Source organism: Ixodes scapularis, unplaced genomic scaffold, assembly GCF_016920785.2.
Source record: "Ixodes scapularis isolate PalLabHiFi unplaced genomic scaffold, ASM1692078v2 PGA_scaffold11__112_contigs__length_91849675, whole genome shotgun sequence".
NCBI lineage: Eukaryota > Metazoa > Arthropoda > Arachnida > Ixodida > Ixodidae > Ixodes > Ixodes scapularis.
The window spans coordinates 88103290-88117410 of NW_024609837.1; the positions used below are offsets into that span (position 1 = coordinate 88103290).

Sequence of the window (14121 nt, forward strand, 5' to 3'; positions counted from 1 at the left end):
GTTCACAGCTACAACACTCCGCAATGCACGGATGCGAATGTCCGAAGATAATTTTGCATGTGCTCACAGGACGAAAGGTGTTGCTTGAGCCTTTTCAGAGGGTGCCCATACAGGCCCTCATACAAGGTCGAGGGAAAACAGTAATACGGTGCTCGTTAAAAAAACAGATTTTAATGTACATGTAAAAAAATACACTCATTTAAGATCTCAATCTTCCAGTTTTAAATTAAATCTAGTACCAAGAATGACTTGGTCTTGTAGGTCAAGCCAATGAAGTTGCCAATCACAGCAAGTGACCAGGATGCTTTTGGACAGCAGGAAATGTCATGGACCCAGTATAGCGCAAGAATGAGCGCAATACCGGCCACAATGTCCGTTACTTCGAAGGAGCAGTCCTCCAGCACCACTGTGAGTGGTGAACTTGAGGCCCCTCCCCTGACTTGCATCACAGGGAAGGCTGGCTGGACATGATCCTCCTCCTGTGAAGAAGAAACATGGGCAAATTGTAGTATTTGAAAGGAAGATAATTACCAAATAAAGTCTACTCAGTCTCGTCGGGGTAATTACAGCAATTTCAGGGGGTCTAGCGAATTATTATTTTGAAATTCCCCAACTTTTCCAGATTTTCCCTGACAATTTCAGGTGACATTCCCTGACCTCTGTAGAGGCGGTTCAATATATGAGACCATTACAACACAAGGCATTGAGCATTGAGCACTGTGAGCAAATTTCTAGAACCACGGGTTTTTCGAGTAATTAAGCAACTGCAGTGGTCCCCGGATTCAAACCCAGGACCTCTGCATGACACCCAAGAGTGGTGCCCACTCGGCCACCACATCATGCGCGGCAATATATGTGGCCCCCTCGTGGGCCCAGAAAAATACAACACAATGCAAATAGCACATCAAGTAGCACACCATTAAAGGGACACTTCAGTAAAGTGACAATTTGTAGATGAAAATATTTGTTCATGTTACACCAGCACACAATAAGAGCAACAACACCATATCCTGCCTTTTGCTATAATTTTGGCCTTTCAACTAGCTCAAAGATTGAAGCCTAAACTTTCTTTCCCCACTTCACACCACATTGTCTTTATAAATTGCCAGAATTACCAAATAAGTACGACAGGCTTATTTGCATTTTATTGTATGTATCTCGGTATGCTCGGAGTCTGCTGAGGTAGTACATGCCTATGTAAAACACTGTTGCTTGTTGCTTTATTAGAGCATCTTTTATAGAGGCTGAAGGCATAAGACCAATACTGCCTGTCAGCCCAGCAACAGGTGCAGAGCTAGTGTTTGAACATCTCCTTCACCATATTTAGTCACATTATAATATTTCTTAAATTTTTTTGGCAAACCAAGTATTTAAACAACTTCATCTTTTTAAAGCTACCCTTCTGATTTCTTTCAATGCTTTTTGTGTGTTCTTCGAGATGGTGATGATGAATCTCTGTTAAACTGCAGCTTTCTTTTTTTCTACGAGATGCCAGAGAGGCTGCTCTTAGAACAGCCTCCCTGGCTGCTTTTGCTTCACAGGTACCTGCGAGCAGGGTTCTGAGTTACCATGCATACTGAAATTGATATGTGAGCCAGTTCTCACTTCGTTTAAGAGGTTAGAAATTATATCAGAATGGAATACCATACCTTCTCAATGAGAGAAGCTGGTGAATCCTTCAGCAGGGCTGCCAGGCTCTTTACCACCTCCATGGCAGGAGCTGCAAAGGATGAGGTTGCTTAGTTTTCTGATGGAAAGTGTATTCTTATATGGCAATAATTCCTAAAATTCTATGCCAAAACACTATGAAATCAAGGCAATGACCACCACCCCCCGACTGCATAAAAATAAATATCAAGGCTGGGATAAGAAACCCATATGTTTCATTCAACACAGCTGAATGATCACAATAATGCAGAATCCAATCAAGAAAGATATACCCAACTTTTCTGGACCTAATAAAAAAAACTATGCATTGCAGAAAGCTGAAAGTTCACCAGCTTTAATGTAAAGTCAGCAATATTAAAAATGAGTAAACAGCTTGCTAAGTGTCCTTAGTTAATACCAGCACACTCATTTGCAAGACAATAGACCATTTTCGAAAATCCCAGGAGCCATTCATAGGATATACTTGAATAGTTGACTGGGACTTGCTTTTTTGCCGATTGAACAAGAGTCCGAACCAAACACTTAGGCAGCACTCATGGCTATCTCGCTCAGCCACAACCATCCAAAACCATTAGTACCCCTTCTGACATGAATACCTAAGAGAAAGATAATCCACATCGCTCTCCCTCTCTCTCTATTTTCTCCTTTGTATGCAATGGCAGCCGTAAGTGGTTGCATTTATTTATGGCATCCCCAAGTTATTACCCCCTGACAGTGGCATCGGGACAAGGGTGCAAGGGGAGGGGGCAGTTGCCCCCCCCCCTTTTTTTATATTTGAAACAATTATAGCAGACAATATGGGAGAGAGGGATAGGGCTTAGCTTCCCTGCACATCACCCCTCCACCTTCCAAACTAGCTGGCCTCTGACCACAGTTGCGAAAGACATAGCTCTACATTTATACAGACTTTCCCGAAGGGTAGGATGAATGCAATTTCTTAACAACTGGATTTGTCCAAGTGGAATCGTCCAAGTTTTTTATAGATTAATTAGTGTGAACAATATATTGTGTTTCAGAGCTGGCTGCCGTATACTATAGTTTATTTTACACCTTTACAAAAAAAAAGCTAGCAAATGCATATAACATCTCAGTTTGGGGAGACCATTGACTAAATGTAATTTCAGCTCTACAAGGAGCTAATTTGCTATAAAGTACCATTTAACCTTAATAAAAAAATAAAAAATTATACATACTAAAATGTACAAATTCTATAAAAAATATATATATATATACATATATATATATATAAAAGTAGCCCAACCCAAGAACACACAGGTTGTGATTCGCAAGAGTTAAAATAATTGATAAATGTGCCACATGTCAAAACAAAGAATGCATTATGGCCTGCTTAAGCTCCGCCACAACCGACACTACTAGATAGTCAGCAAGCTGTTCATGTGTGCCACTTCATCATGCAGCTAGCTGCACAATAGATGTGCGCTCTAAATTTCTTGGTGCATGTGAATGAACTGGTTGCGCCACTCTGAATGCAGGTGCAGGCACATGCATTGCAAGGTCGAATTTAGAGCTCTTTTTTCTTTTTTTTCAAATAGTAGGAAGGTGAATTTATAAATTGCTTAGGCCTACTCTTGCAACATCATAGTGACCCTCAACCCTTCATCTAGCTTTAAAGGGCCTCTAAAAAAAAATATTTTAAGCAGTTTCGTTGGGACGCGCGTGTCAAAAGAATTTTATGCGAAAAAAAAATGTTCAAAGCAATATTAACGGCAAAAGATTGATTTCAAATTATGCGGGCAAAGTCCATGACATGACAGAATGGTCATTTGCTCTTTCCACCTCAACGAGATGGTCATTCGTTTTTTCCACCTCAACGTAAAGGTGAAGCCGATCCACCTTTCCTCCACACGCCCGAATGCCAAGAGAAAAGCAGTTGAAAGGAGGTGACTACTGACTTAATTGCAAGGCACCTCGCGCCATCAATATTTCTCTACAATAAAATGTTTTTTTTTGCTTCAATTTTTTTTGACACGCGTGCCCCAACAAGACTTTAAAAAAAAATTTTTTTTCAGGTGTTTTTAAGAACTGATAATTACAAACTTGCCATTTAAGTTCACACCTATATTTCTACGTTGATTTGAAAACAAAAAAAGAATGTTTTAAGACTTACGGTATTTGCGGCACAGAAATGTGTAGTCATAAATGTACCCATATTAACCTCCATATTATTTACAAGTTAAAAATCAAACCGCTAGCCTCCCTCTTCAGCTAACCAGTGTCAAATGTACTACTAAATTAACAGTCCAATAAATACCCTGTTATACGAAAGAACATGACAGTTGAACAGAACATGACATTTGAATGAATCAAGAATTTAAAATAAATCAGTCACATAACAAAAAAACTCGTTGAGTAAAGATAATTCCTGGCAAATACATTCACATATCGCAGTGACGTAACTGACACTCCACTCGCACCCAACAAGCCGAATCTTGGCAAATAAGGACTAACTCAACACTCTGTGGCATTCGGCTTTGGACCTACTGGGAGGACTTTACTACAGCACACATCTACCGCCAAGAAGACAGCCATATTTTAACAGCGAAAATGAAATAAACATGACTTCGAACACAAAAATAACCAATCATAACGTCTCTCACGGACTATTAGAATAAAAAGCACTTACAAATAGCGCTGTACAGGGCCTTTCGCCGTGGATTACACGCTGGACTCGTCGGAGATTCCCGGTCAAGAGTTAGACACAATCCAAGCTCATCAGATCCTGACAAAAAGCACATTCACTGTAAAAACAAATTCCGTAAAATTAATAAAAATTGCCAGCTAATTTTTGATGCCGATACAATTAGTGTTGTCTTCCATCACGGTCACAGCATTAACTATCTATTACGTGCATGACAGTAATGAGGCCCCACGGTTTTCCCCGTAATTTGACCTGGGTAGAAGCATGGCAGAAAACTGTAACTCTCAGTCACTGTACTGCACGTGATGCACGGATACGGGTATTGTTCTGGAATCAAAAATTAGCTGCCATGTTGTCTGTAACTTGCGACGGCAAAAAACCGCAACTCTCAATCACAGAGTTGCACGTGACGCACGACGACGGGAATCGTTTAAATTAGCTGGCGTGTTGTTCGCACCTTGAAGCAACGGCCAGAGCTTGTTAAACTGCTAGCTGCAGTGACTTACCAAAATGGACGTCTCAGTGAACAATAAATATAGCATTTTACTAATATAATTATTGTTCACTGAGACGTCCGTTTTATTAGATCATTGCAGCTAGCAGTTCAACAGGCTCTAGCCGTTACTGCCAGGTATGGACAACACGGCACCTAATTTTTAATGTCTGAATGATTCCCGTTGTCACGCATCACGTGCAGCTCAGTGATTGAGAGTTGCAGCTTTTTGCCGCCGCAAGTTACGGACAACACACCAACTAATTTTTGATGCGGGAACAATTCAAAGTAAATATCTAGCGACCATAAAATCTGATTAGGTTGTGCGCCCAAGTTACTTTCAGGAGTTAACGCCAGCTGCGCATCCCAGCGGTTAGCAGGTGCTTAAACACTGTTAGAAATTTGAAGCAAGTGCACACAAGATACAGTATTAGGTAAAACATGTTCATACCTTTTTTTCTCAAGAAATAATTAGTGGGACATTTCCATCTTTCATGTACAAAGCAATCTCTGATTTTCAGAGCAATAAAGTCCATATGAAGAACTACAGATCCTGGAAAAGCAAAACAGAAAATATGGAATGTGATTAGATTATCAACAGAGTGCGATGACAGAATAAATTTCCCAATTTCTGCAAACTATGAGTTAGACGTGAGCGCATTGCAAGAGCCTCAGCTTAACTCTCGCGGGAACTAGACAGCAAAACCAACTTGAGACCTATGCTACGAATTAACAAAGGAAGTCCGAAAATGCCTTCGAAGACAAAATTGCTGCAATCAATGAGTTTCTGCAAGCATGCTGTCACGAGTTACTTTCAGAAGTTACTGCCAACTGTGTCCCTCAAGAGAAAATTACACACTGTGGTAGCAAGAAATTTCAAGCAAGCGCACATAAGATGCAGTACGGAGTAAAACCTGTTCATACCTTTATTCTTGAGAAATAATTAGTGGCCCATGTCCAGCTTTCATGTACAAGGCAATCTCTGATTTTCAGAGCAATCAAGTCTATACGGAAAACTACAGAACCTGGAAAAAAGATAAGTGGAATGTGATTAGGTTCTGAACAGAATGCAATGACAAACTAAACCTCTCGATTTCTGCAAACTATGAGTTATACATAAGCGCAGTGCAGGTAACTCAGATTCATTCTGGCAGGCACTAATCAGTGAAACCAACGTGTGACTCATGCTATGAAACCATTTTAACAAGGCAAGTTCGAAAAATACCTTTCAAAATGAAATTTCCACATTCAATGAGTTTCTTCAAGCCTGCTGTCACAAATTAATTTCAGAGGTTACTGCCAAGTGCACCTCCCAGAGATAGGTGTTCGAACACTGTGTTAGTAAGAAATTGCAAGCAAGTGCACACAAGATGCAGCACTGAGTAAAACATGTTCGTATCTATTCTTGAAAAATAATTACTGGGTTACGTCCAGCTTTCAAGTGGAAGGCAATGTTCGTAACCTGCACAGCAATCAAGTCTATATGAACAACTATAGAACCTCAAAACAAAGAAAAACAAAAAAATGTGGAATGTGGTTAGGTTCTGAACAGAATGCAATGACAAACTAAACCACCCGATACCTGCAAACTATGAGTTGCACGTAAGTGCACTGCAGGTGCCAGTGTGATTTAAGAAAGCTGTAAACCCAAATGAAATCACTTGAAAGGGGCCAGGACACAGAAATTAGGCAAGTTAGAGTATTTATTACATGATAGCCCCATAGGTTACTGGGCATACAGAAAACACTTAAGAATATTTAAAGTTCCAATAATTACAAAAATATATCTTTTAATGTTTCTGATTTTTATCTGCTGACCAGGATACCTGGGTGACCAGGCGATGCCTGAACATCGGACTCTGAGAACACCAAAGCTCATTGCAAGGGACCGCATACTAGCATTTAGCGCTACACTGTCGAGATTGCGGTGCAAACTGCAGGAAACCTATTACATAATGAAGGAAACCTATTACATAATAAAAAACAGACCATCTTGAGTAAGCCAACCTTCACTGACTCCAACGAACAGTGAGATTCATTTTCTGAATCTTGGTTAGCATGTGGAGTGTGCAATGAAGAAGAAGGAAGTGCAAAATCCACAGTGCGCCTTATACCCGAGCGAACATAGTGCCATCTACACACTCCAATGAAAAATCAGTTGTTAGTAAGCACTTATCCTATGTAGTCCTTCCTTTTTGTCCTTTTCCCTTTCGTGCTGTTTTTCACGAAGAAAATTTCGAATCCATGATAAAGTGAGAGAATCAAGATTTAGTGAGGAAAGTTTTTATATTAAATGACAGTGAGATACATGATCGAAAGCCTTAGAGTAATAAAAAAATATGGCATCATACTTGGGAGTTAGTGTTCATATTAACATGAATATCACGGGTGAACTCCAGCAACTGCCTCTAGCATGAATATCTTTTACGAAACCTGTACTGATTTTGGTAGAAAAAGTTGTTAGTAGATTCCAGATGCGATACTACATGAGAAAATATTTTGAGTTCTAACAACTTGCATACAACGCTGGTTAATGATACGATACGGTAGCTTCCCGCAGAGTGAAGACCGCCACTTTTGTAGATTGGAACGACCTTCCCAACCTTCCACTCGGGTGGGATGCAACCAGTGGATGAATGCTGGAAAAGTAGACTGCATATTACTGCGTGCTTAGGGGTAGCCCAGGGGGCACCGCGCCCGACAGTCATGCAGAGGTTTCGGGTTTGAATCCTGGGACCGGCAGATGTCTTTATTTATTCCTAAGACGATGCTTCTAGAAAATTTGAGAAGGCCGTGGTTAATTCTAGAACAGAATGTTCGAGTACAGAATGTTCGAGTACAGAATGTTCGAGTACAGAATGTTCTAGAAAGGAGAGTGCTATAAAAGAAGCCCCGCGTGGCCTTATGCAATCAGTTATCGCTTGTGCTCGACCCTGTTGTATTGAAGACACTCGACGCCTCCGACGTGCTGTTATTTCCCTTTAATTTGGGCAAAGTTCGCCCCATTAAACATTCATTTTGTTGAGTTTTACTTCGCCTCGTCACCTATTTTTTGTGCGACCCTTGGCATTTTTTAGAATTTTTGTATTAATTGAGTCGACACCAGCCAAGCTGAAAATTTTGAGGTTATCATTAATATCGCAATTTCAGACGGTGTTATAGAAATAGGGTCCATATACCTAAAATCTACATCTGGTACAAAAGGTAAAAAGGAACTATCTCCATCAGTAAAAGTAGACTAAAAGCAATTGTTCAAAACCGTAGGACATTCATTGTCCGAAATAACAGTGCCATCATTGTTCATTAAGAGTATTGAACGGGATGACTCATATGAGTAAATAAGTTTCCAAAACGTTTTTGGTTATTCTATAATATTGAAGGCAGTTCACAGTTATAAAATTTGTCTTCGAAGAAATGCATACGTTCGATACAGAGTTTGGCCCAAGAGTTATATTTGGTCCAGGCTGCCTTGAAATTCGAGTTTTTGGCTATCTTAAGTAGTCTTTTCTTTCTTTTGCCCTAGTTTTTAAAATCTTCCATGTACCAGGGCTTAGTGCTGTCTAACCAAATACGAACGCATAGAACAAAGGCAAGAATTCTAGCAACTTTTGTTTGGAAAGTAACTAGTTGTCATTAACTGTAGAATCAAAAAAATTTACAACATAATTGTCAGAAAATTTCGAGAGAGCTGTGTTAAATTTGGCCATCACTGGGCCACAATACCACTAGCAGACATTAGTTGCTAGAATGACAGCAAGCTGAAGTTTTCAAATAACCAACCTGCAGAAAAAAGATGTTTGAGTGCTCCATCACGGCTGTGCTAGCGTGCCCCGAATGACCGGCATGGGATAGCGGCTTTTGTAGAGGCATCGCAGCTGACGACCAATGTTGGCAGGCTCCTAATGCTCCTAACTTGAAATACACCAGGACGGGTTCTGGGAGCCGCTGTTTTCCCGTGGTTGGCTCGAGAATGATCGGTTCAGTGGCTTCCCATGGTCCGTCCAGCACATGGGCCCGTCATTGCTGGCGATGCTCAGAAGTATAGACTGCAACAAAAATATGTGTAAGTGCTCCATCAGGGCTGTGGTAGCGTGTCCCCCCCCCCCCCCCCCCTCCGATTTCAGCTTTTGGAGCAGGTAATTCTCGTTCATCACCTTGTAAAAAGCGATGCAAGTACTATAGAAAACCCCGCAGTTCCTCGAAGTGCCATAAAAACTATTTTAACTGTGATTATAACACAGACAAATATTTACAGCAAAAAGATTGTTGTTGGAAGTGTTGTAATAGAAGGGGATAGAAAGTAAAAACGCAAAATGCCTTTAAATCTCGATCCATTTACTAAATCAGTTCAGTCTTCGACAACTGCAGGGCAATAAAACTATTTTAACAGAGCGAATAAACTACACGTCGTAACATGCACTTTTCCTTAAAGGGGTGGTGAACCGAAATTTGGATTTCAGAAAACAATGCAGGAGCTGTAGATGGGACGCTACAATCCTTACAACACTACTCGTAAGGCGATATTTCGAATGGACGGCCGTATATTTGGAAAAAGAGATCGAGATTGAACGAGGCCAACGAGGGACGTGGAGTCAACGTATCTGGTTCTCTCCTCTCTTCGCTTTGCCCCATCAAGGCGACGAGGCGAGGAAGACGCAAGAAGATTCCCTATCCTTCTCGACTCTTCTCAAAGAAACAAGACGTCAACATATCTGTCACATGCGCCTCCTTTTTTAAAAAAATATGGTTGAGATATCGCTATATGGGTGATCTTTTGGTGTTTGTAGCATCCCGTTGCACGCTTTTGCTGCCGTGTTTTGTGGAATCCAGATTTCGGTTCAGCATCCCTTTAAAATGCAAATATAGCGAGGAAGAGTCATACGAGTGTTCCTCAAGTAATCGGGGCCACTGAAACAATGATTGACACCTCACTTCCTCCCATGCAAAGCATCAATAACCATTCCAGCCAAGGGGAAGCAACTATAAAGGGAAAGTAAAAGTTGAACACTTATCTCGGAAAGTGGCTACTTTTCGCTCGAGCACATAATTTAATAGTTGCTTTTACGTAGGGAAATATAAGCGAGTAACTTGGTGTTCCTTAATTTCATAAAAGGACAAAATTGTTTCCGTCTATGGCAGTGCTCTCTCAGGTCACCGTGGGACAGAGGTGGTTTGTGTACCTCAGTCCTATTTATTATCGAGCGGTAACACATCATATCGGCTGAAAGTATTTAATAAATCATAGCGGCCAAAGCAGGTGGCACGTCATCGTCTGCTTCCAGCCAGCATCTAATGATGTTGTTGGCGCCATCCTGCGGTATGTTATGCAAGCACGGTCGCCGTTCGCCCGCTAGGCCTACCGCGAAACGAACGAACCACCGGTCTCTATGACAATTGCCGGATCACGCATCCCCACTTGCTCGCTGCAGCGCGAGTGCGGCCACCGAACAACCATCTTGCACATTGAAAAATTGTTTTTGGAACGTGGTGGAGGATGGCGGCAGCTAGCTGAAGACATGTTTTCTACTTGTTTGTCGTCATTTGCCAAACAAGTTTTTTAAAACCCTGTGTAAGCCGTGAAACTTGCCGTTGAGAAAACGTGGAAATTTTTACGGCAGCAGAGTGCCACAGGAAAAAGGCACAACTTGTCGAAAGCACGTTTCACCGGTCTAGCAGCGTGATCAAAGCTTCCCTGGCCCACAAAAGCACTGCGTCTCTGCGCCTTCGCATGCTCGGATGACAATAAAGAATCGACGTGTAAATGTGTTTTACGAGTGCAATGTGTGTAAAGCCATATGTGCTTCTGGAGAAGCATTTTACTTTACCCCGACGACTGTACAGGGTGTCACAAAAGAAAATTTACACAGTCTTTTTTACTGCAAAAATCAACTAGGCATCATCGAACGCTCATTCTCTGCCGAAAGATAGAGCTAGAGGTCACAACCGGATGGCAAAGTTTCAGCCCGATCCGATAACTTAATCAAAAGTTATAAGCGATTTTTTTAAAATTTCAATGGGAAAATGGCCGCCGACAGAGTTTTCAAACACATGGGGCTCTATGGCACCAGAAACCGAAAACGGGCAAAAATGGGCTCCATTTTCCCATTGAAATTTTCAGAAAATCACTTATAACTTTTGATTAAGTTATCGGATCAGGCTGAAACTTTGGCATCTGGCTGTGACCTCTAGCTCTACCTTTGGGCGGAGAATGAGCGTTCGGCGATGCCTAGTTTATTTTTGCAGTAAAAAAGACAGTGTAAATTTTCTTTTGTGACACCCTGTATTTGTAACTTCCGGCACTTGCGGTCCGGAAAGAGCTTGATCCAGTGGCCAGTGGCAACGAACGAGGAGGGGAAGGTACACATCATGATACTGTTAGCGCGAACACGACATCGGCACATTTTACTTCCAATTAGTATTAGCGAGCACGAAATGTTTTTGCTTACATTATATGAGCTCTTTCCGTAGCAATAATAACTTGGATGACATCCCTTGGTTTCAAAGAGAAAAACTGGAAAAACCAGCGATTACTTGTTCGCACAAACTGTGTCGCACTCAGTAGGTCTTTTTTCGTTGTTAAACTATTTACAGAATATTGTGCACGATAGCTCCTCATCACTGATTAGTGCTGAACCATTATAAACCTACTTTATTGCACTTGACGTTTGAGCGCGACTCGCCTAATTGTGATTGGCCAAGGGACTGCACACGACCGTATGGGTCGCGCTTCAAAAATTTTAATTCTCGCTGTCTTGTAGTTTTGCCTTCGAAAACCAAACTTGCTCCACAGCGTTGCTCTATTTGTGCTGCCATGTGATCCATTAGAGCAGATATGGAACATGGTTAATAGTGCATAAGAGCAACCGTCAATATTGTTTTCCCCCTTTATTCAAAGCAACTTGCCGGAACAGCTGGACGACTCAGAACTCCGTGCCCGATATATGATGCCCAAAAACATCTACGCGCGACACACCTTCAAAACTTTGCCGCGGCGCCGATTCTTGATCGGTATCCAAGCGCGCGAAGGCAGAGAGACGCAGCGCTTCGGCGTGCCAAGGAAGCTTTGATCTCGCCGCGGTAAACTTGATTTCGACGAATTGCGCCTTTTTCCTACGGCACTGCGCTTCCGTAAAACTTTTGACGTGTTCTCAACGGCAAGCCTCACGGCTTACACAGGGTTTTAAATAACTTTTTCAGCGAATACCGACGAACGAGTAAAACACGTAACTTCAGCACGCTGCCGCCAGCCTCCGCAACGCTCCAAAAAGGCAATTTTTCTACATGTAACATGACCGTCTGGTGGCCGCATTCGCGGAGCGGGGATGCACGATGTGAAACGAACACACCACTGCCTAAGACAAGAACTTTTTTTTTTTTTTTACATAGATAAGTAGACTAAAGAAAACATGACATCCTCTCTTTAAATTTCAGCACGCGAGAGCGCCCATCGTAATTATTCAACGAGTGCGGTTCAGTGTTTTCGATTTCTTCCGTTCTTCTTACGGCGCCGGAAAGCGAAAAGGTACGAACAAAAAGTGTTTGGAAGAAACCAGAGCAAACCGAACTCCCATGGATATGAGCCCTTGTCCTGGACACATCAATCGAGTCGAGTCTCATGCGAGGATGCGTTGCCCTCGTGCAACTGAGTGGGGAAAGCAGAAGCAACAAGGTTGAGCGCGTTTTCTCACACAACACGCGCTATCGCGATAAGTTACGCGTCTTTCATTCCTTCTGCACTTCGATTATCTCTCAAGGCGCATGCGAAAATGAGCTACTTACCTTTTAAGTGCGGTTGAATGGTGACAAGAGGTCGCGGCAACGAAGTCACGGAAGAGCTGCCTGGAGCTGCCGTCGGCGAGCCTACGCAGCGGTGTCGACGGTGCGCCCAGTAAACATCACGTGACAGACGTCTTCGTCCGCGAGCTGAGTGCGCCGGCTTTCGGGTAGGCCTCCCTACGCCGCTCCGATGGCGAAATGCCCTAAAGCAAAGAGATCTCGCCTCGACGGCGTCGGCGTTTTGCCGCGCGCGCCTCTCAACGCTTTCGTCTCTTTTTTTTTTTTTTTTTCTTTTTTTTTTTTTTAGTGCGTGTGTTTTGCGTGCTGGGCTCCGTCACTCCTAAGCTGAAAGTGTAGAAGAAGCTAAGGGGTGCCCGGTGAACTAATCGCACGTCTGTCTTTAACCACGTGATCACGTTCCCTCCTGTAACCACGAGCAGAAAGCGAGGCAGGTGATAACTGGTCCGGTGGGCGCTTAGCTCGCTCGACACTGTCAGCTTAGGAATGAAGGGAGTCCTCCTTCAAGGACGAGTACTCTTCGCTTGCAAAGAAGAGGTTAGAAGAGATTGGTGATGGTGTAGGGCAGTGTGGGGATTAAAACTTGGGTTTGGGCATAGCCTCCTCTATACGGAGAAAGCCTGGCGCGTCGCGTGAAAAGACGGCCGCCGTAAATGGGAAAGGAGGGGCGGAGAAACGGGAGCGGAGAGAACCTTGTCCGCTAGCGCCACAAAAGAGCGAGCGGCCAAACGCAGAAACAATCTTTTTTTTTTTTTTTTCTTTTCTTGTCGCTATCGTGGAGAGGAGAACCTCAACGTCCACCCTTTCCCGTTTCTCTCTACGACGCCCTTCCGAATCGCCGCGCCCGTTTCTCCCGGAGTACGAAAACGACGGTGACGAAGACGCAAAAACAAGCGTGGTTTGGGGAGCGGCCGCTCACGACCCAAGCGCTCGCTGTCTAGGTCTGCCCTTTCTGCTCTGCGCTACCATAATGGTCACCGTTCGGCGCGCTCCTCCTCTCCTTTTTCCTGCGGCCGCGCGCTCTATGGTTCCGTCGTCGATGTGCCAGGCTTTCTCCGTATAGAGGAGGCTATGGTTTGGGCTAGTTGGTCCATTACTGAATAAAAGGTTAAAAAGCGCGAACAAACGAGGACAATAAAGAAACACGGACGACAGGACAGGCGCTTCTCATGCGAAAGTTCCCCTCCCGGGAAAACGGGAGGGGAACTGTTCTCTCATTACCCTCTCTCGCCCTTTCCCAGGGAAAGAACGAGTCCTTGCACCAGGCCGAGCGACCTTGTAAGCATTCCGTTTCGAGGCCGTCGGTGCGTGCGCCTCCCTCCCTCCCTCCCCCCCCCCCCCCCCCCCCTTCCTTGCGGGAGAAGGGCGCTCGAATTCTTTCGTTTGTCTCTGTTGGTGTTGCTTGCCGGGTATCCAAAAAACCAATGTGGTAGAGATTGCTTAAACATGACAGCTCTAGAGCAAGAAGACAAAAAGAGTCTGGCAGACACGACGCTCCGAACTCAGC

At 43.3% G+C, this 14121-nt stretch overlaps 3 long non-coding RNA genes across 3 annotated transcripts; all 3 read right to left on the reverse strand.

Annotated features, from left to right (window-relative positions):
• Positions 1-225: 225 nt before the first annotated feature.
• On the reverse strand, positions 226-4352 carry LOC115330762. The gene is made up of 3 exons (XR_005717579.1): positions 4313-4352; positions 1650-1720; positions 226-479 (listed from the first exon to the last, which is right to left on the reverse strand). It is a non-coding gene; the product is annotated as an uncharacterized LOC115330762 (long non-coding RNA).
• Positions 4353-4359: 7 nt separating this feature from the next.
• On the reverse strand, positions 4360-5786 carry LOC115330763. Its single transcript, XR_003920346.3, has 3 exons — positions 5745-5786; positions 5272-5373; positions 4360-4408 (listed from the first exon to the last, which is right to left on the reverse strand). It is a non-coding gene; the product is annotated as an uncharacterized LOC115330763 (long non-coding RNA).
• A 3046-nt stretch (positions 5787-8832) lies between these two features.
• On the reverse strand, positions 8833-12768 carry LOC120848142. The gene is made up of 3 exons (XR_005717580.3): positions 12600-12768; positions 12351-12462; positions 8833-8866 (listed from the first exon to the last, which is right to left on the reverse strand). It is a non-coding gene; the product is annotated as an uncharacterized LOC120848142 (long non-coding RNA).
• Between the last annotated feature and the right edge of the window lie 1353 nt (positions 12769-14121).